This window comes from Arachis ipaensis, chromosome B3 (genome assembly GCF_059453495.1).
Source record: "Arachis ipaensis isolate K30076 ecotype BB chromosome B3, ASM5945349v1, whole genome shotgun sequence".
NCBI lineage: Eukaryota > Viridiplantae > Streptophyta > Magnoliopsida > Fabales > Fabaceae > Arachis > Arachis ipaensis.
The window spans coordinates 93,810,986-93,833,123 of NC_142438.1; the positions used below are offsets into that span (position 1 = coordinate 93,810,986).

Genomic DNA, 22,138 nt, shown 5'->3' on the forward strand with positions numbered 1-22,138 from the left:
ACTTTTCCGATCTCCTTGCTTGATTCCTAATAGACTTGGGGCGTGCTTCGCCTTATCTTTTTGGATGGAGAATCTGGCCAGAAACTTCTTGGCTAAGTCGTCGAAGCTTGAGATGGACTGATAATGAGATTTGCTCGATGGTCTAGATTTTCTTCTTATAGAAAGAATTACTTCGTTGTAAGCATAGCTCCAAACCATCAAACAATTCCCACATAAAAAATTTGAGTTGTCACAAGTGCAAACCCCAAATAAGAATTAACCGGAGTATTTAGACTCCGGGTCGTCTCACAAGGAATTGCAATGAAGTGCTCAATTATTGACTATAAAGGGGGTAAGGGGGTTTGGTTTTATATTTTTGCAAGAAAGTAAATGGCAAGAGAAATTAAATGACAAGAAGGTAAAATGACAAGAGCTAAATAAAATAAAGGAAAAATACTCTTGGCTAGACATAGGTAATTGAGATCACCATCCTTGTCTACATACCAAATATTGATAATTATGAGAGGCCAACCTATTAAGTCTACTTCCCAAAGCCTTAAGTACGTAATATCTACTCCTAGGCTTGAAGTACGTCAAATAGGCTTGATCACATCAACTCATAAGTCCCAACCTACCTACTAATTAGATTAGTAGTGGGTTGGCATCAATGAGTATCAAATTGATCACCAAGGGTTCTCAAATCACCAAATCATTGAGACCCAATGACTCAAGGTCACTCAATTCCCTTAGCCTAAGCCAAGAATAAAGAGAACTACTCAAAAACTAGAGGAAACATTTTATCAAACACTTAGTGTGCAAGAAAAGTAAACATCATAAAATGCAAGAATTAAAGAAACCCACAACTAACATAAGCAAGAAATCATAAGAATAATCAAGATCAACATAAAAGAGCATGGAAACATAAAATTGCATTAAAAGAAAATTAAGATCCAACAATGTCCGTCAACATAAAAGAGAGCAAAACATGAGATTAACAAGAGAAACTAAGAAGATTAAGACAATGGAACACTAAAATGTAAAGAGAATTGAAATCAAAACAAGAATTGAAAGAGAGATTTGAGAGTGATTAACCTAATTTTACCCTAATTTCTATCCTAAATCTAGAGAGAGTAGAGAGCCCCTCTATCTAGAATTCTATCCTAAAACATCATGAAAACTAAACTATGACTACTTAGTTCATTCCCCCCTCAATCCTTGGGTTCAATAGCATCAGAAATGAGTTGAATTGGGCCCAAAATGAGCTACAAATCGCTGGGGGCGATTTCATTAAAGTGGACCCACGGGTAGAATCGGCGTGCACGCGTACATGGCACGTGCGCGCCCCTTAACACGAAGTAATATATGGCAAATTTTATATCATTTCGAAGCTCCGGATGTTAGCTTTCCAACGCAATTGAAACCTCCTCATTTGGACCTCTGTAGCTCAAGTTATGGTCGATTGAGTGCCAGAAGGTCGGCCTTGACAGCTTTACGGTTCCTTCATTTCTTCATGAGTTCTCCCACTCTGCATGCTTTTTCTTCATTCCTTCCATCCAATACTTGCCTTATAAACCTGAAATCACTCAAAAAACACATCAAGGCATCGAATGGAATTAAAGTGAATTAAAATCACCAATTTTAGGGCCTAAAAAGTATGTTTTCACATTTAAGCACAAATCAAGGGAGAATTGCAAAATCATGCTAATTCATTGAATAAATGTGAGAAAAGTTGATAAAACTACCCAAATTAAGCACAAGATAAACCACAAAATTGGGGTTTATCATGGACCTAGGAGGTAGATTGTCGAACCATCTAATTGCTGTTTTTGTTAAAGTAGTCGGAAAGGCTTTGCAGCGAACTGCATCTGAGGCGTCAGTGAGGTACATTCTACTTCTGAAATTGTTGAGATGATGGCCGAGATCTATAGTGCCATCATACAGAGTCATGTCGAGAAGTTTGAAGTCTTTTGGGATTTTGGCCTTCATAATCTCTTTGGTGAATGGATCTTGGTCCTTACGGGAGTCATTTTCGTGATCGGATCGAGTAGTCTTGGTTTTGAGATCGGCTTCGAGTTTTAAGAGCTTGTCCTCTAACTCAAGGCATCATCTAACTTCCCTTCATAGGTCTCTCTCAGCTTCTCGTTGATGCTCTACCTCCTTTTCGAGTTGCTTCAAGCGATCTCGAAGTGCCTCCATAGTTCCCACCTTTGGTGAATCATCGTTTTTGTTAGGGTGAGGAGTATCTTTTGGTGTAGTGTCTGCGTTCTTGTGCGGCGTTCTATCTTCTAGATCTGAATTGTAGTCATTGTCATGGTCATCCACCATGGTGATGGGATGACTTCCAGGTTCCCCGGCAATGGCGCCAATGTTTCGAGGGTTACCTGAAACTGTAGGTCGATCTCGGACGAGATCTTTTGTGCTGATCGGAGATGACGTGTCCAGCTATGAGTTGCGGTCGGAGCTATTGTGTCCGGGTTGTTGAGATTAGCTGCACTGCTGATCCTTCACCACCGAAGGGTGGGGGGTGATGACATGTCACCATGTCATGTTTTTCTATGCTTTTTCTTTTGTTTTCAATAGGTTTTATGCACTTTCTTGAGCCATAAGTAAGCCAATTGGGTGAAATTTCATATTTCTTTTGATTCAATCAACCATAGATGAATTAATGCAATTTCATGAGATTTTATGCTATAATTGTCATATATTATGAAAGAATAACAAACTCATGATTTTGAGCATAGCTTTGATGTGTTTGGTTGATTGATGATAGGTGAAAAGAGTTTTGAAGAAGGTTGAAGGAAGAAGGAATGGCTAGGAGCAAGAGAGAACAAAAAGTTTGAGCCAAAGTTTGCCTCAAACTTTAGCTCAAACTTTTGGAAGAGTTGAAAACATGCTAGAGGAAAAAAGTTTGAGCCAAAGTTTGCCTCAAACTTTAGCTCAAACTTTTGGAAGAATTGAAAATACCCTGGAGGAAAAAGCTTGAGCCAACGTTTGCCTCAAACTTTTTGACAAACGTTGGCATCACAAAAACAACACCCTGGAGCAAAAGCTTGCGCCAACGTTTGCCTCAATCTTTTTGGCAAACGTTGGCGCCACACACCACAACAGCCTGAAGGGGTATACTTCCAACAAGAATAACTTGAGCTACAGAGCTCCAAATGAGGTGATTCAAAAAGCAATGGAAAGTAGGAATAGAGAGCTTTCCAAGAATATATGGCACTGCATGGTGGACACTAAAATTGAGGGAGAAAACTGCCCCGCAATGTGCATAAACGAACATGGTGGCAACCTGCAGTGAGGCCAACTGACCCTGCACCTTCGACGGAGTATAACTCGAGCTGTAGAGCTCCAAATGATACGCTTCCAATGGCATTGGAAAGTAGACATTCAGGGATTTCCAAAAATATATAATAGTATGGGGTGGACAATACGTTTGAGCCTCCAGAACTGGCGTTTTCTACCACATTTGAGGCAAACTTTACCTCAAACGCTGCACACCAAAGCCAGCGACCCTGCCCTCTTCAAATGAGCATAACTTGAGTTGTAGATGTCCAATTGAGGTGATTCCAATTGGGTTAGAAAGCTGACATTCAGTGCTTTCTAACCATATATAATAGTCTATAGTGGGAATGAAATTGGAAATGTTGACAAGAGGACAAAGTAGCGCCACAAGACATGCAAGGGAGGATCCACGTTTGAGCTAAAGTTTGACTTCAAACTTTAAGCCAAACGTGGATGACAGCAAAAAGAGCAAGCTGCTACAAAAAACTTGAGTCAAAGTTTGCCTCAAACTTTGACTCAAACTTTTTTTGGTTCATGGTCCGGTTCAAAGCTTAAATATTTCCCAAGGTCAAGAGCAATCAACAGAGGCTATTTTCAACCCAATTCCATCAAGGCCAAAAGCCCAATTGACATCAATCAAAGGCACAAGAAACAATTTGATTAGGAATTTCATTTTCTTTGTAATTTGCTTTTCAATTTTATTTTCATTTGTCATGTTTGTAAAAGCCTATAAAAAGGCATCATTTTTTATTTTAGAAAGGAGAGTCCCATCAGAGAGTACAGGGGAGCTCCATTAGAGAGCTCTCTCTTAGTTTTCATTCTTGTCTTGAATCTTGGGTTAAGTATTGAAGAAATTCTGTTTCAATCTCACCTTGAGAATTTTCTTGTTTACTTTCTCTGCACAATTGAATTTCCATTCCTGTTCACTGCTTCACCTTCTCTTGGCTTCTGCAATTTACTTTTCTTTAATTTCTCTTGCAATTGTTCTTGTTGGATCAAGGAAGGATTTGAGATCTAGACTTGTTTTCTAGTCTCTTCCACTCCTGAGATCTTCAATCTTCTTTTAAATTGCTGCAAATTAAGCATAGTCTTTCTGTCTTTAAAGTCTTTAAGAAATTTTACTTTCTGTTGCATTGCTTCCAATTTGCTTCTTTGTTTATATTGCTCCCAGCACCCAGTTCGATTTATTCTTCCTACAATTTACATTTCCAGTTGCTTGATCTATTGCTTTCTTTAATTTCCAGCACCCACTCCCCTTTAATTTCATGCAATTTACATTTTTTGTCATTTAAGATTTTGCCAATTTACATTTCTTGCTCTTTAAGTTTCTGTCCAATTTACTTTTTGTAACTTTAAATTCCTTGTCATTTACATTTTGTTGCTTTAAGTCTCACCCAATCTCACTTAAATGTTAGCTTGACTAAACTAATCACCCACTAAAGTTGCTTGATCCATCAATCCCTGTGGGATCGACCTCACTCACGTGAGTTATTATTACTTGATGCGACCCGGTATACTTGCCGGTTAGTCTTGGGTGTTTTGGAAATTCGTTTTTCCACAAATTTTCCCATCAAGTTTTTGGCGCCGTTGCCGGGGATTGATTTAGATCAACAATGATTAAGTGGGTGAGAAGTCTAGATCAAGCATTTTCTTTATTTTTATTTTCTATTTTAGATTGAAACCAAGGTGTTTGTGTTTTTGCCTCACTAAGAAATTCTCATCTCTGATATGAGTAATTTCAATTTTCATTGATGTTTGCAAAATACAAATGGAGTTCAACTCATCATTTGGTCAAACAAAATTTTATGGGATATTACCCACCATCATCAATCTCTAATGATGGCTGGGAATATCACCAAGAAACTTCAAATTCTGGGCACTCCAATTCATGGAGCTATGCTTCAGAACCACAAGATGAGAAAGAAAATCATATGGGATATTTCCCTCCACCACAAAATGCTGCAAGTCATGATTTTAATGTTGGATGGGAAGGGAATTCTAATGCTCCATATGATATTCATCCGAAGATATCATCACTTGACCACGCTTCAACAGAAAGCCTCTGTCAAAACTCACCACCCACACAAACTTCCATGAACCAAAGACTCTCAAAGCTTGAGTCCATGCTCAAAAGAATTGCAGAGGAGAAAGAGAAATACCAGAAAGAACAAGAGAACTCCCTCAAAAACATGGAAGTGCAGTTAGGCAAATTATTGAATGCAAGGAAGGAGGAAATGGAAAAACAAGAACACAAGGTCCCTGTGTCAAGTGAAATTGCAAAAAAGGAAGAGGTGGTGAAAGTATTGGAACCTGAAACTCCACTTGAGATGACAAGAGGACCTGAACACTCACAACCTCCTCAAACTTCCCTGGACCAAAAACTCTCAACAATTGACTCTGAGATTGAAAGGTATGAAGAGGAGATGAAGAAAGCTTGGGAAAATCAACAAACCTCCTCCATGAAAGAGCTATTAAAGCAAATGTTGAGTGCAAAGAAAGGAGTGGAGGAGCAAGAAAGTGAGGAAGTCATTCCAGAAAATTTACACTCAATGAGGAAGAGTTCATGGAACCACCGATTCAAAAGGCTCTGGATGAATACAAAACTCCAATAATCACACAGCAATCAAGACTTGGATTCAAAGAAGTGTGATGCACATAAACTAGTTATGCTACGATTTAGGAAATTGCACGATCGGCAAAATTCCTTCCGGCAAGTGCACCGGTTATCGTCGTCAAGTAAAAACTCACAATAGAGTGAGGTCGAATCCCACAAGGATTGGTTGATTGAGCAATTCGGATTAGAAGTGTGTTCTAGTTGAGCGGAATCAAGAATTGAGATGAGAATTGCGGAATGTAAAATTGGCGGGAAAAGTAAATGACAAGAAAATTAAATGGCTGAATCTTAAATTGCATGAATTAAAGAGCAGAATGTAAATTGCTGAAATTAAAAGGGAATGGGGGTGATTGCAAGAATTGAATTGCTGAATGTAAAGAGAAAGTGGAAATCAGAAATGGGGAATTCATTGGGTTTAGGAGATATTGAAGTCTCCGAATCAAAACATGTATATCTCTTCCTCAACCAATGCATTCATTGAATTTTGCTTGGCAATCTTATATGATTGGATCCCAATTCCTTGGCTCACCAATGCTCTCTAAAAACAAACAAATTCCCAATCCCTTGGTTTAAATGTTCATAAGAAGAGATGATGCTTGATCACTGATTATACCACACAATTTCATGAACCACAATTTGGTAGGATTACATGTCACAATATCCATCCAAACCCCAATCCAATCCACTGTGAGAAAGCTTCTCTAGCATGAATCCTCCATTCCTTTCCCAAGGCTCCGAAGGATTCCAAGTATGAGTAGTTTCTTTCCCAAGACAACTACTCAATGGAATTAGATCGAGAAGCTTTCTAACAAAATTCAAGAGAAAAGATTGAAGAAGAAGATAAACTATTATTGATTCATTGAATTACAATAGAGCTCCCTAACCCAATGAAAGGGGGTTTAGTGAATCATAGCTCTGAATTCAATTACAAAGAAAAAGAAACTAGCTAAAAGTGAAAGTCAAAGTCCTTTTCCTAACTTAACTTCTATCCTATTTATACACTTTCTATATTGAGCTTCAGTTGTGCTTCTTGGGCTTTGAGGCCTCTCCTTGCTTTTCTTTTTGCCTTGGGTTTATGATCCATAATTTTGATGAGGTTGTTGATCCAAATCCTGTAACATTTATTGAGCCAACTTAGTGATAATCAAATAATGACACATGACTCAATAATTTGAGATTTCAAACTCATCAATCCTTCAGGCCCAATCCCATAAACCATGATATTCAATTGGGTTTCATACCAAAGTAAGTTTAAGTTAATAATTGTGCTCAAAGACTAACTTAAACCACAATATTTTTGGCCCAGAAACCCTTTTCAAGAGTGGCGTTTAAGTTGTAGTTTAAGCTTAAACTGCAGCTTAAACGCCAGACACTTCCAGTGAGGCTATTTGTAGAAGCACGTTTAAGCTTCAGTTAAGGTTAAACTGAAGCTTAAACGTGGAAATGGAAGAATGGTAGCCCTGGAGAGTAATGTAGTCGAACACGTTTAACCTCCAGTTTAAGGTTAAACTGGAGGTTAAACGTGGAAGAGGAATGAGGCATCCTGGAGGTCGAACACGTTTAACCTCCAGTTTGAGGTCAAACTGGAGGTTAAACGTGGAAAAGGGTGGAGGCATACTGGAGGTCGAACACGTTTAACCTCCAGTTTGAGGTCAAACTGGAGGTTAAACGTGGAAGCTTGGAATGGTGGCCCTGGAGGTGTCGAACACGTTTAACCTCCAGTTTGGGGTCAAACTGGAGGTTAAACGTGGAGGTGGAGAGAGCAACCCTGGAGTGAAAGAAAACGTCGAACACGTTTAAGCTCCAGTTTGAGTCAAACTGGAGCTTAAACGTGGAATGGCCCCTGGTACTCTTCCTGGTTCTGGCGTTTAACCTCCAGTTTGAGGTCAAACTGGAGGTTAAACGTGGAACTCCTCCCTGGGTGGCAAACTCATTCTGGCGTTTAACCTCCAGTTTGAGGTCAAACTGGAGGTTAAACGTGGAATGCTCCTTAAGTGAGGCTTTTCATTCTGGCGTTTAACCTCCAGTTTGAGGTCAAACTGGAGGTTAAACTTCAATCCCAGCATTTCTTATCCTTTATGATTTTGGCGTTTAAGCTCCAGTTTAGGCTTAAACTGGAACTTAAACTCCACATGTGATATTCAAGCTTCCTTTATTGATTTTGTTGCTTCCTTGCTTAGCCTCTTCTTCCCTGAAATCATCCAAATAATTGCATCAAAGTCTTGCAAAATTTCATGAGAAATCTTTCATTCATAGCATTTGAGTAATATAACTAAAACTCATGGAATTTGCATCAAAATCATATTGTTTGGATGGTTTATTACTTTGTTCTTCATTTAACCATTTTTGGTTACTTTAAGCTCAAGAAAATGCATAAAACAACTAAAACTAACAGAAAAATGCTAGTGAAACTAGCCTATGATGCCTTGGCATCAAAGTGAAGGCAACTAACAAGAGCACCAATCCTGTCCCTGATCCAGCAAGCAAGATCAATCAAGCCATTTGCAAAAGGAAGCTTGCTGAGGAAAGGCCAAGGCAAGGGACAGTAGCTGAAACTTCTCCTCCTTTGAAGTCATTTCTCTTAACAAATTGGAAGAAGAGGAAGAAAGTAAAGAACAGGTAGATAGTAGGTACATTTCTTCTCCTTGCTTTGTTTAAATTTCAATAAATTGGCATATGGTTACATTCTAAGTTTGGTGTTGCCTTGCAACAAATTGTTTTCAATCTTTTTGGATGATTGCATCAAATCAAAAAATGAAAGTGACACACCAAGATTCTAAGTTTGGTGTGCCACTTATTTTCTATGCAATTCATTCAAGAAACACTACTTGTCTGCATAATCATAATGCCCCTTGCAGTGTCATTTTGGATAATTTAGTTTCTCTCTCTGCTCTATTTATTTACTTGTTTTTAGTGCTTTCTTTTATTAACTGTTTTTGTTAATACATCACCAAGAGACCCTTATTCATGACATATTCTTTACTTGGTGATTGTATTTAACATATAACAGTTTCTTTCATTTAGTTTTATTTCAAATAAATTGACATGTGGTTGCATTCTAAGTTTGGTGTTGCTATGCAACAAAATTTGGTTCTAATCCTTACAAGATACTTGCATCAATTCTAAGTGAAAGTGTCACACTAAGTTTGGTGTGCCACTTATTCTTTATGCAAAGTATTATGCTCACCTTCTTAAGTTTGCAATCACAAGGTCTCTGTCTCCTGTGCCTTGATTACTATCTTCAATTTTGGTTGCTTAGAACACATGTACTACTAACTTTTCATTGTGTAAGACACTCATGATCCATCTTAGCCCCATAGCCATTGTTCTAATTGTTGCTTGAGGATGAGTAAGCATTCTGAGTTTGGCAAGGGAAGGAGGAAGAATAGAGGAAAAAGGACAACAATAATGAAGATGAACTACAAGGTTGTAGAGTTCCTTTTCTCCTCATTTGTTTCCAGCACTTAAATTGCATGATTGTCTTCATCCTTTCTGTTTACATGTGTGTATGAATAAAGCATAACTTGAATCTTGATTTGCAACATGGTGCTGTGTCATTATGATTACCAACTTGAGTTTTGTGAATTCAAAAGCAACAAAGTATCATGATCATAAACAAACAAGGCATTAAAGAAGATTTTAGCATTGCATAAAAGTATTGGAAAGCTAGTATGTTTGATTGTTGCTTAATTGCATTGGATTTTATTTAATTGAAGTTTTCATCTAGGACATTTTGTGAAATCTTTTGAAAATCATGAAAACCTTGAAGAGGCAAATACAATTAAAGCAAGAAAAGAAAAAGGGAAAGAATGAGAAAGCTGAAGGCTCTGAGTACCAATGGCAATTTATTTGTTAAGTACTTGTGGTGTTTATGTATCAAGCCAAATGCTTGAAAACAAAACACTTAGAAGTCAAGGTTAGGCTCAAAGTGCAAAAGCACTCCCTCAAAGCTCAAGGCTCTGAGCATCAATGATTAGCGAGTCAAGAAAAGAAAAGAAAAATGAGCTTAATGAAGTCCTCTAATCAAATGCTTGTGGTGCTTATGTATCAAGTGGTAATACTTGAAAACAAAGCATTTAGAAGTCGTAGCTTTGTTATCAACTCATGGGGCAAAGCACCCAAAAGGAGAAGCTAAATAAGAAAATCAAAAACTTATTTCAAGGAAGAAATATAAAAGAAAGATTTCATAAATTGAGCTAGAGAGAAGCATCAATCATTTACATCTCTTTTGTAATTGTAGCATGCATAGAAAACTAGCTTGCCATGAACATTGAGTTGTATTCTTCTTACCTTAGATTGTCAATCTCTATTGCATGATTCTTTTCTTGCTTGGGGACAAGCAAGGTTTAAGTTTGGTGTTGTGATGACATGTCACCATGTCATGTTTTTCTATGCTTTTTCCTTTGTTTTCAATAGGTTTTATGCACTTTCTTGAGCCATAAGTAAGCCAATTGGGTGAAATTTCATATTTCCTTTGATTCAATCAACCATAGATGAATTAATGCAATTTCATGAGATTTTATGCTATAATTGTCATATATTATGAAAGAATAACAAACTCATGATTTTGAGCATAGCTTTGATGTGTTTGGTTGATTGATGATAGGTGAAAAGAGTTTTGAAGAAGGTTGAAGGAAGAAGGAATGGCTAGGAGCAAGAGAGAACAAAAAGTTTGAGCCAAAGTTTTCCTCAAACTTTAGCTCAAACTTTTGGAAGAGTTGAAAACATGCTAGAGGAAAAAAGTTTGAGCCAACGTTTGCCTCAAACTTTTTGGCAAATGTTGGCATCACAAAAACAACACCCTGGAGCAAAAGCTTGCGCCAACGTTTGCCTCAAGCTTTTTGGCAAACGTTGGCGCCACACACCACAACAGCCTGAAGGGGTATACTTCCAACAAGAATAACTTGAGCTACAGAGCTCCAAATGAGGTGATTCAAAAAGCAATGGAAAGTAGGAATTGAGAGCTTTCCAAGAATATATGGCACTGCATGGTGGACACTAAAATTGAGAGAGAAAACTGCCCCGCAATATGCATAAACGAACATGGTGGCAACCTGCAGTGAGGCCAACTGACCTCTGCACCTTCGACGGAGTATAACTCGAGCTGTAGAGCTCCAAATGATGCGCCTCCAACGGCATTGGAAAGTAGACATTCAGGGCTTTCCAAAAATATATAATAGTATGGGGTGGACAATACGTTTGAGCCTCCAGAACTGGCGTTTTCGACCACGTTTGAGGCAAACTTTACCTCAAACGCTGCACACCAAAGCCAGCGACCCTGCCCTCTTCAAATGAGCATAACTTGAGTTGTAGATGTCCAATTGAGGTGATTCCAATTGGGTTAGAAAGCTGACATTCAGAGATTTCCAACCATATATAATAGTCTATAGTGGGCATGAATTTGGCAATGTTGACAAGAGGACAAAGTAGCGCCACAAGACATGCAAGGGAGGATCCACATTTGAGCTAAAGTTTGACTTCAAACTTTAAGCCAAACGTGGATGACAGCAAAAAGAGCAAGCTGCTACAAAAAGCTTGAGTCAAAGTTTACCTCAAACTTTGACTCAAACTTTTTTTGGTTCATGGTCCGGTTCAAAACTTAAATATTTCCCAAGGTCAAGAGCAATCAACAGAGGCTATTTTCAACCCAATTCCATCAAGGCCAAAAGCCCAATTGACATCAATCAAAGGCACAAGAAACAATTTGATTAGGAATTTCATTTTCTTTGTAATTTGCTTTTCAATTTCATTTTCATTTGTCATGTTTGTAAAAGCCTATAAAAAGGCATCATTTTTTATTTTAGAAAGGAGAGTCCCATCAGAGAGTACAGGGGAGCTCCATTAGAGAGCTCTCTCTTAGTTTTCATTCTTGTCTTGAATCTTGGGTTGAGAATTGAAGAAATTCTGTTTCAATCTCACCTTGAGAATTTTCTTGTTTACTTTCTCTGCACAATTGAATTTCCATTCCTGTTCACTGCTTCACCTTCTCTTGGCTTCTGCAATTTACTTTTCTTTAATTTCTCTTGCAATTGTTCTTGTTGGATCAAGGAAGGATTTGAGATCTAGACTTGTTTTCTAGTCTCTTCCACTCCTGAGATCTTCAATCTTCTTTTAAATTTCTGCAAATTAAGCATAGTCTTTCTGTCTTTAAAGTCTTTAAGAAATTTTACTTTCTATTGCATTGCTTCCAATTTGCTTCTTTGTTTATATTGCTCCCAGCACCCAGTTCGATTTATTCTTCCTGCATATTACATTTCCAGTTGCTTGATCTATTGCTTTCTTTAATTTCCAGCACCCACTCCCCTTTAATTTCATGCAATTTACATTTCTTGTCATTTAAGATTTTGCCAATTTACATTTCTTGCTCTTTAAGTTTCTGTCCAATTTACTTTCTGTAACTTTAAATTCCTTGTCATTTACATTTTATTGCTTTAAGTCTCACCCAATCTCACTTAAATGTTAGCTTGACTAAACTAATCACCCACTAAAGTTGCTTGATCCATCAATCCCTGTGGGATCGACCTCACTCACGTGAGTTATTATTACTTGATGCGACCCGGTATACTTGCCGGTTAGTCTTGGGTGTTTTGGAAATTCGTTTTTCCACAAATTTTCCCATCAAGGGGTACCTGCAAGGGACTCCGATGTTTAAGTTAGCAAGGGTATTAAGCAGGTTTTTTAGTAGAATCAGAGTATGAGTTATACCTGGGTGCTCCAGTGTATTTATAATGGTGTAGAGTGACCTTCTTAGATAAGATATGTTAGTTATCTCATCTTATCTTATCTTATCTTCAAGGGAACCACCCTTATCTCTATAGACTTGGGCTGCCTTTGGATTTGGGTTGTGTTACTCTATCTGGGCCCTTTACTGGGCTTTCCTGGCAATTTGGCCGAGCTCTTTGAGAAAAGGTCAGATAGTCTGACTTGAAGAGGTCGGTCGCTTTGTCGCTAAACATCCCGGGTCGGATAGCTCGACCCAAGGTATGAACAGCATCTGAACCTGATGAGGGGGCACAAACGGAGGACCACAACGTCGTGCTCCCCCCTCCACCACCATGCCACGGAAAAACACCCTCGGAAAAACCCTACCCAAAGAAAACTCAGTCTGACGCACGACATTCTGATGGGGAAAGACACCCCCCAGCAGCGGAGATATTGGACATAGTCCACGAACAGCAAGACTGGTGCACGAAATTGTGATACATATCCATGGCTTCAAGGGCCTGGTGATCTGATCTAGTTTTATTGTCTGTCACAACTTCACACAACTAACCAGCAAGTGCACTGGGTCGTCCAAGTAATACCTTACGTGAGTAAGGGTCGAATCCCACGGAGATTGTTGGTATGAAGCAAGCTATGGTCACCTTGTAAATCTCAGTCAGGCGGATATAAAGTGATAATGGAGTTTTCGAATAATAAATAATAGAATAGGGATAGAGGTACTTATGTAAATCACTGGTAGGAATTTCAGATAAGCGAATGGAGATGCTTTTTGTTCCTCTGAACTTCTGCTTTCCTGCTATCTTTATCCAATCAGTCTTACTCCTTTCCATGACTGGCTTTATGTGATACATCACCATTATCAACGGCTACTTTCGGTCATCTCTCGGGAAAATGATCCAATGCCCTGTCACGGCACGGCTAATCGTTTGGAGGCATCACCTTTGTCAATGGCTTCATCTTATCCTCTCAGTGAAAATGATCAACGCACCCTGTCACGACACGGCTATTCATCTATCGGTTCTCGATCATGCTGTTATAGGATTTACTATCCTTTTGCCTCTGTCACTAACGCCCTGCAATCGCGAGTTTGGAGCTCGTCACAGTCATTCAATCATTGAATCCTACTCGGAATACCACAGACAAGGTTTAGACTTTCCGGATTCTCTTGAATGCCGCCATCATTCTAGCTTATGCCATGAAGATTCTGATTAAGAAATCTAAGAGATATTTATTCTAGCTTATTTCATGTAGAACGGAAGTGTTTGTCAGGCACGTGTTCATAGGGGAGAATGGTGATGAGTGTCACACATAATCATCACCTTCATCATGTTCTTGGGTGTGAATGGATATCTTAGAAGCGAAATAAGATGAATTGAATAGAAAATAGTAGTACTTTGCATTAATCTTTGAGGAACAGCAGAGCTCCACACCTTAATCTATGGAGTGTAGAAACTCTACCGTTAAAAATACATAAGTGGTAGTCCAGGCATGGCCAAGAGGCCAGCCCCTCTGATCTAAGAACCAGGCGTCCAAAGATGCCTAATACAATAGTAAAAGGTCCTATTTATAATAAACTAGCTACTAGGGTTTACATGAGTAAGTAATTGATGCATAAATCTACTTCCGGGGCCCACTTGGTGTGTGCTTGGGCTGAGCTTTAACTTTACACGTGCAGAGGCCATTTGTGGAGTTGAACGCCAGGTTTTGATCCATTTCTGGCGTTCAACTCTGGTTTTGGATCCTTTTTTGGCGCTGGACGCCAGAATTGGGCAGAGAGCTGGCGTTGAACGCCAGTTTGCATCATCAAATCTTGGCCAAAGTATAGACTATTATACATTGCTGGAAAGCCCTGACTGTCTACTTTCCAACGCAATTAGAAGCGCGCCATTTCGAGTTCTGTAGCTCCAGAAAATCCACTTTGAGTGCAGGGAGGTCAGAATCCAACAGCATCAGCAGTCCTTCTTCAACCTCTGAATCTGATTTTTGCTCAAGTCCCTCAATTTCAGCCAGAAAATACCTGAAATCACAGAAAAACACACAAACTCATAGTAAAGTCCAGAAATGTGAATTTAACATAAAAACTAATGAAAACATCCCTAAAAGTAACTAGATCCTGCTAAAAACATACTAAAAACAATGCCAAAAAGCGTATAAATTATCCGCTCATCACAACACCAAACTTAAATTGTTGCTTGTCCCCAAGCAACTGAAAATCAAATAGGATAAAAAGAAGAGAATATACTATAAATTCCAAACTATCAATGAAACATAGCTTCAATCAAATGAGCGGGACTTATAGCTTTTTGCCTCTTGAATAGTTTTGGCATCTCACTTTATCCATTGAGGTTCAGAATGATTGGCATCTATAGGAACTCAGAGTTCAGATAGTGTTATTGATTCTCCTAGTTCAGTATGATGATTCTTGAACACAGCTATTTCATGAGTCTTGGCCGTGGCCCTAAGCACTTTGTTTTCCAGTATTACCACCGGATACATAAATGCCACAGACACATAATTGGGTGAACCTTTTCAGATTGTGACTCAGCTTTGCTAAAGTCCCCAATTAGAGGTGTCCAGGGTTCTTAAGCACACTCTTTTTTTTGCTTTGGACCTTGACTTTAACCGCTCAGTCTCAAGTTTTCACTTGACACCTACACGCCACAAGCACATGGTTAGGGACAGCTTGGTTTAGCCGCTTAGACCAGGATTTTATTCCTTTAGGCCCTCCTATCCACTGATGCTCAAAGCCTTGGGATCCTTTTTATTTACCCTTGCCTTTTGGTTTTAAGGGTTATTGGCTTTTTCTGCTTGCTTTTTCTTTTTCTTTCTATTTTTTTTTCGCTATTTTTTTTTCTGCAAGCTTTGCTCTTTGCTGCTTTTTCTTGCTTCAAGAATCATTTTTATGATTTTTCAGATTATCAAATAACATGTCTCCTAGTCATCATTCTTTCAAGAGCCAACATATTTAACATTCTTAAACAACAAATTCAAAAGACATATGCACTGTTCAAGCATTCATTCAGAAAACAAGAAGCATTGTCACCACATCAATATAATTAAGCCAAGTTCAAGGATAAATTCAAAACTCATGTACTTCTTGTTCTTTTGAATTAAAACATTTTTTATTTAAGAGAGGTGATGGATTCATAGGACATTCATATCTTTAAGACAAAGTTACTAACTACTAATGATCATGTAATAAAGACACAAACATATATAAGCACATAACATATAAAAACGAAAAACAGAAGAAATAAGAGCAAGGAATGAATCCACCTTAGTGATGATGGCGTTTCAATGATGTTCTTGAGCTCTTCTATGTCTTTTCCTTGCCTTTGTGGCTTGATTCCTAGTGATTTTTGGTATTTCTATCCTCAGTTGCTTCCAATAATTATGTGGACGGAAGTGCATCCCCTGAGGTATCTTAGGGATCTCTTGATTTACAACCACATGTTCTATCACTGAGCTATAGATCCTTTACATAGTTGTTTTACCACACCAAACTTAGGATGTTGCTCGCCCTCGAGCAAAAGAAAAAGGAATAGATGAAGAAGAAGATGTGGAAAAAAAACTAGGATTATGAGGAGGTAAGGTGGGGATCCTGTGGGGTCCACAGATCCTGAGATGATCCTGTGGTGTCCACAGATCCTGAGGTGTCAAGGATTTACATCCCTGCACCCATTAGGCATGCAAAATGCCCTTGCACACAACTCTGGGCGTTCACCGCCAGGTTGGTGGCCATTTTGGGCGTTCAACGCCCATTTATTAGCCATTTCTGGCGTTGAACGCCAGAACCATGCTTGTTCTGGCGTTCAGCGCCCATAAGATGCCCATTTTGGGCGTTCAGCGCCAGAACCATGCTCTGTTCTGGCGCTGAACGCCAGACAGATGCTCCTCCCGGGTGTGATTTTTCTTCTGCTGTTTTTGATTCCGTTTTCAATTTTTCTGTTGATTTTGTGACTCCACATGATCATGGACATATAAAGACATATAACTAAGAAAAATATAGTTAGATAAATAAAAATTGGGTTGCCTCCCAACAAGCGCTTCTTTAATGTCAATAGCTTGACAGTGGGCTCTCATGGACCCTCACAGATGTGTAGAGCTTTGTTGAAACTTCTCCAACACCAAACTTAGAGTTTGGATATGGGAGTTCAACACCAAACTTAGAGTTTGGTTGTGGCCTCCCAACACCAAACTTAGAGTTTGACTGTGGGGGCTTTGTTTGACTTTGCTTTGAGAGAAGCTTTTTCTGCTTCCTCTTCATGGATGCAGAGAGAGATCCTTGAGTTGTAAACACAAGGTTATCCTCATTCAATTGAAGGATCAATTCTCCTCTGTCCACATCAATCACAGCTCTTGCTGTGGCTAGGAAAGGTCTTCCTAGGATGATGGATTCATCCTCTTCCTTTCCAGTATCCAAGACTATGAAATCAGCAGGGATGTAAAGGCCCTGAATCTTTACTAATACATCCTCTACTTGTCCATAAGCCTGTTTTCTTGAGCTGTCTGCCATCTCCAAGGAGATTTTAGCAGCTTGCACCTCATAGATTCCCAGTTTCTCCATTACAGAGAGGGGCATGAGGTTTATCCCTGAACCAAGGTCACACAGAGCCTTAAAGATCATGGTGCCTATAGTACAAGGTATTATGAACTTTCCAGGATCCTGTCTCTTCTGAGGCAATGTCAGTTGATCCAGATCACTTAGTTCATTAGTGAACAAGGGAGGTTCATCTTCCCAAGTATCAATGCCAAATAATTTGGCATTCAGCTTCATGATTGCACCAAGAAACTTGGCAGTTTGCTCTTCAGTAACATCCTCATTCTCTTCAGAAGAGGAATACTCATCAGAGCTCATGAATGGCATAAGGAGGTTCAATGGAATCTCTATGGTCTCTAGATGAGCCTCAGATTCCTTTGGTTCCTCAGAGGGAAGCTCCTTATTGATCACTGGACGTCCCAGGAGGCCTTCCTCCTTGGGATTCACGTCCTCTCCTTCCCTTACGGGTTCGGCCATGGTGCTTATGTCAATGGCCTTGCACTCTCCTTTTGGATTCTCTTCTGTATTGCTTGGGAGAGTACTAGGAGGAATTTCAGTGATCCTTTTACCCAGCTGGCTCACTTGTGCTTCCAAATTTCTAATGGAAGACCTTGTTTCATTCATGAAACTTACAGTGGCCTTGGACAGATCAGAAACTAAGTTTGCTAAATTAGAAGTATTTTGTTCAGAGTTCTCTGTCTGTTGCTGAGTTGATGATGGAAAAGGCTTGCTATTGCTAAACCTGTTTCTTCCACCATTATTAAAGCCTTGTTGAGGCTTTTGATCCTTCCATGAGAAATTTGGATGATTTCTCCATGTTGAGTTATAAGTGTTTCCATAAGGTTCACCTAAGTAATTCACCTCTGCTATTGCAGGGTTCTCAGGATCATAAGCTTCTTCTTCATAAGAAGCCTCTTGAGTACTGTTGGATGCAGCTTGCATTCCATGCAGACTCTGAGAGATCATATTGACTTGCTGAGTCAATATTTTATTCTGAGCCAATATGGCATTCAGAGTATCAACTTCAAGAACTCCCTTCTTCATAGGCGTCCCATTATTCACAGGATTCCTTTCAGAAGTGTACATGAACTGGTTATTAGCAACCATGTCAATGAGTTCTTGAGCTTCTGCAGGCGTTTTCTTTAGGTGAATGGATCCACCTGCAGAAGTATCCAATGACATTTTTGATAACTTAGATAAACCATCATAGAATATATCCAGGATGGTCCATTCTGAAAGCATGTCAGAAGGACACTTTTTGGTCAACTGTTTGTATCTTTCCCAAGCTTCATAGAGGGATTCACCTTCTTTCTGTCTGAAGGTTTGAACATCAGCTCTAAGCTTGCTCAGCTTTTGAGAAGGAAAGTACTTGGCTAAGAAAGCCGTGACCAGCTTATCCCAAGAGTTCAGGCTGTCTTTGGGTTGAGAATCCAACCATAATCTAGCTCTGTCTCTTACAGCAAAAGGGAAAAGCATGAGCCTGTAGACTTCAGGATCTACTCCATTAGTCTTAATAGTATCACATATCTGCAAGAATTCAGTTAAGAACTGAAAAGGATCTTCGGATGGAAGTCCATGAAACTTGCAGTTCTGCTGCATCAGAGAAACTAATTGAGGTTTCACCTCAAAGTTGTTTGCTCCAATGGCAGGAATGGAGATGCTTCTTCCATGTAAATTGGAATTAGGTGCAGTGAAGTCACCAAGCATCTTCCTTACATTATTATCATTTTCGGCTGCCATCTCCTCTTCCTGTTCGAAAATTTCTGAAAGGTTATCTCTGGATTGTTGTATTTTAGCTTCTCTTAGTTTCCTTTTCAGAGTCCTTTCAGGTTCTGGATCTGCTTCCACAAGAATGTTCTTATCCTTGCTCCTGCTCATATGACAAAGAAGAGGGCACAGAAAAATAATAATAATAGAGATCCTCTTTTTTTTTTTTTTTTGTGAGTGAGGGAGAGATGTTAGTAGATGAATAAACAAATAGAAGGAGATGAGAGAGAAGAGAATTTTCGAAAAACACTTTTAAAAAAAAGAGTTAGTGATTTTCGAAAATAGTTTTTGAAAAAGGTTAGTAGTTTTTCGAAAATTCAAATAAAAAAATAAAATAATTAGTTTAATTAAAAAGAAATTTTGAAAAAGAGGGAAAATATTTTCGAAAATTAGAGAGAGAGAGTTAGTTAGGTGGTTTTGAAAAAGATAAGAAACAAACAAAAAGTTAGTTAGTTAGTTGAAACAAATTTTGAAAAGATAAGAAGTTAGGAAGTTAGAAATGATATTTTGAAATCAAATTTTTGAAAAAGATAAGATGAGAAGATATTTTTGAAAAGATATGATAAAAATTAGTTTTGAAAATGATTTGATTTTTAAAATCACAATTAATGACTTGATTCACAAGAAATCACAAGATATGATTCTAGAACTTAAAGTTTGAATCTTTCTTAACAAGCAAGTAACAAACTTGAAATTTTTGAATCAAAACATTAATTGTTAATATTATTTTCGAAAATTTTGATAAAGATAAGAAAAAGATTTTTGAAAAATATTTTGAAAAAGATTTTTGAATTTTTTCGAAAATAATGAAAAAGGTATGATTTTTTTGAAAAAGATTTTGAAAAAGATAAGATTTTCAAATTGAAAATTTGATTTGACTCATAAGAAACAATTAAATTTTAAAAATTTTGAAAAAGTCAATTCAAATTTTCGAATTTAATGAGGAGAAAAAGGGAAAGATATTTTTTTTTTTGAATTTTTAATGATGAGAGAGAGAAACAAGAAAAATGATGCAATGCATGAGGATTTTAGATCAAAACATGTGATGCATGCAAGAATGCTATGAATATCAAGATGAACACCAAGAACACTTTGAATGTCAAGATGAACACCAAGAACATATTTTTGAAAAATTTTTAATGCAAAGAAAACATGCAAGACACCAAACTTAAGATTCTTTAATGCTTAGACACTAAGAATTCAAGAATGCATATGAAAAACAAGAAAAGACACAAAACATGCAAATGCAAAGATCAAACAAGAAGATTTACCAAGAACAACTTGAAGATCATGAAGAACACTATGAATGGATGAGAATTTTCGAAAAATGCAAGATGCATATGCAATTGACACCAAACTTATAACATGACTCAAGACTCAAACCAGAACACAAAAAATGTTTTTGATTTTTATGATTTTCAAATTTTTTTTGTATTTTCTTTTAATTTTTTCGAAAATTATTGTGAAACATAAAAATAAGGATTCCAAAATTTTTAATATGAATTCCAGGAATCTTGCATTCTTAGTCTAAAGCTTCAGTCCAGGAATTAGACATGGCTCATGAGCCAGCCAAGCTTTCAATGAAAGCTCCGGTCCAAAACACTAGACATGGCCAATGGCCAGCCAAGCTTCAGCATGTAATTCAGACATGACACGCCTGACATACTCATTCCCAAAGGAATTAGGCATGGCTTTACAGCCAGCCAGGCTTCAACATACTTCATAAAACACTAGAATTCATTCTTAAAAATTTTGAATAAAATTTTTGAAAACATTTTTTTATATTATTTTCGAAATAAGATGAGAAAATTTTAGAAATATTTTTGAAATTTTTTTTTGAAAATAAAATAAAAAGAAAATTACCTAATCTGAGCAACAAGATGAACCGTCAGTTGTCCATACTCGAACAATCCCCGGCAACGGCGCCAAAAAACTTGGTGCACGAAATTGTGATACATATCCATGGCTTCAAGGGCCTGGTGATCTGATCTAGTTTTATTGTCTGTCACAACTTCGCACAACTAACCAGCAAGTGCACTGGGTCGTCCAAGTAATACCTTACGTGAGTAAGGGTCGAATCCCACGGAGATTGTTGGTATGAAGCAAGCTATGGTCACCTTGTAAATCTCAGTCAGGTGGATATAAAGTGATAATGGAGTTTTCGAATAATAAATAATAGAATAGGGATAGAGGTACTTATGTAAATCATTGGTAGGAATTTCAGATAAGCGAATGGAGATGCTTTTCGTTCCTCTGAACTTCTGCTTTCCTGCTATCTTTATCCAATCAGTCTTACTCCTTTCCATGGATGGCTTTATGTGATACATCACCATTGTCAACGGCTACTTTCGGTCATCTCTCAGGAAAATGATCCAATGCCCTGTCACGGCACGACTAATCGTCTGGAGGCATCACCTTTGTCAATGGCTTCATCTTATCCTCTCAGTGAAAATGATCAACGCACCCTGTCATGGCACGACTATTCATCTGTTGGTTCTCGATCATGCTGGAATAGGATTTACTATCCTTTTGCGTCTGTCACTAACGCCCTGCAATCGCGAGTTTGGAGCTCGTCACAGTCATTCAATCATTGAATCCTACTCGGAATACCACAGACAAGGTTTAGACTTTCCGGATTCTCTTGAATGCCGCCATCATTCTAGCTTACGCCACGAAGATTCTAATTAAGAAATCTAAGAGATATTCATTCTAGCTTATTTCATGTAGAACGGAAGTGTTTGTCAGGCACGTGTTCATAGGGGAGAATGGTGATGAGTGTCACACATAATCATCACCTTCATCACGTTCTTGGGTGCGGATGGATATCTTAGAAGCGAAATAAGATGAATTGAATAGAAAACAGTAGTACTTTGCATTAATCTTTGAGGAACAGCAGAGCTCCACAGCTTAATCTATGGAGTGTAGAAACTCTACCGTTAAAAATACATAAGTGGTAGTCCAGGCATGGCCGAGAGGCCAGCCCCTCTGATCTAAGAACCAGGCGTCCAAAGATGCCTAATACAATAGTAAAAGGTCCTATTTATAATAAACTAGCTACTAGGGTTTACATGAGTAAGTAATTGATGCATAAATCCACTTCCGGGGCCCACTTGGTGTGTGGTTGGGCTGAGCTTTAACTTTACACGTGCAGAGGCCATTTGTGGAGTTGAACGCCAAGTTTTGATCTATTTCTGGCGTTCAACTCTGGTTTTGGATCCTTTTCTGGCGCTGGA

At 38.3% G+C, this 22,138-nt stretch overlaps 1 non-coding gene across 1 annotated transcript; it reads left to right on the forward strand.

The window, feature by feature from the left end:
• Positions 1–18,374: 18,374 nt before the first annotated feature.
• Positions 18,375–18,482, forward strand: LOC148571611 (small nucleolar RNA R71). Its single transcript, XR_015908165.1, has one exon. It is a non-coding gene; the product is annotated as a small nucleolar RNA R71 (small nucleolar RNA).
• Positions 18,483–22,138: the final 3,656 nt, after the last annotated feature.